The sequence below is a fragment of the Amblyomma mixtum genome, chromosome 6 (assembly GCF_055824585.1).
Source record: "Amblyomma mixtum isolate Tamu chromosome 6, ASM5582458v1, whole genome shotgun sequence".
In the NCBI taxonomy this organism is placed as follows: Eukaryota; Metazoa; Arthropoda; class Arachnida; order Ixodida; family Ixodidae; genus Amblyomma; species Amblyomma mixtum.
In genome coordinates, this window is record NC_143017.1 from 99,292,775 (window position 1) to 99,293,327 (window position 553).

The following is a 553-nucleotide window of genomic DNA, read 5'->3' on the forward strand; positions in this document are numbered from 1 at the left end:
ACGAGATTTAACCCACAAAATTTACCGCATGTTCTACCGCGCGCAAAAGGGCGAGCGTTGGGTGCTCACCATGGTTGCTCAGCTGTCAGCTGTCGTGCAACCGCCTACGTCAGTACCCGGTAGGAGCCGAGAGAAGAAGGCATGGAGGAAGGAAAGAACTGGAGAAGGAGTTACTTTTACTTCATTTATTTCGACGATACCGGAGAGTGCTGCCATGCAGCGACTGAAGAGAAAACTGCTCACGCTTTGTCTTTCATATTCTCCGTGACGTGGAGGCACAGGAGACACTTTTCGGTCGTGGTTTTCTGCATGTGACTATGGTGGCGCACATTAGATCACGGCGTAAGAAAATTTCGAAATGCTGCTTACACCGTGCACTGGATTATCAGTCGCGGACTACTTGCGGACTCCAGTCCGACGTACGATATTCTCGGTAAGCCCGAAGGCTCCGCCCACCAGTCCGAAAGCTGCCCGCATCGCCATAGCAACGTATTCGTTTTTCGCTTCTGGCAGTTCGCAGGCTACTTGGGGTTGCGAGGACGGCAGCAGACGG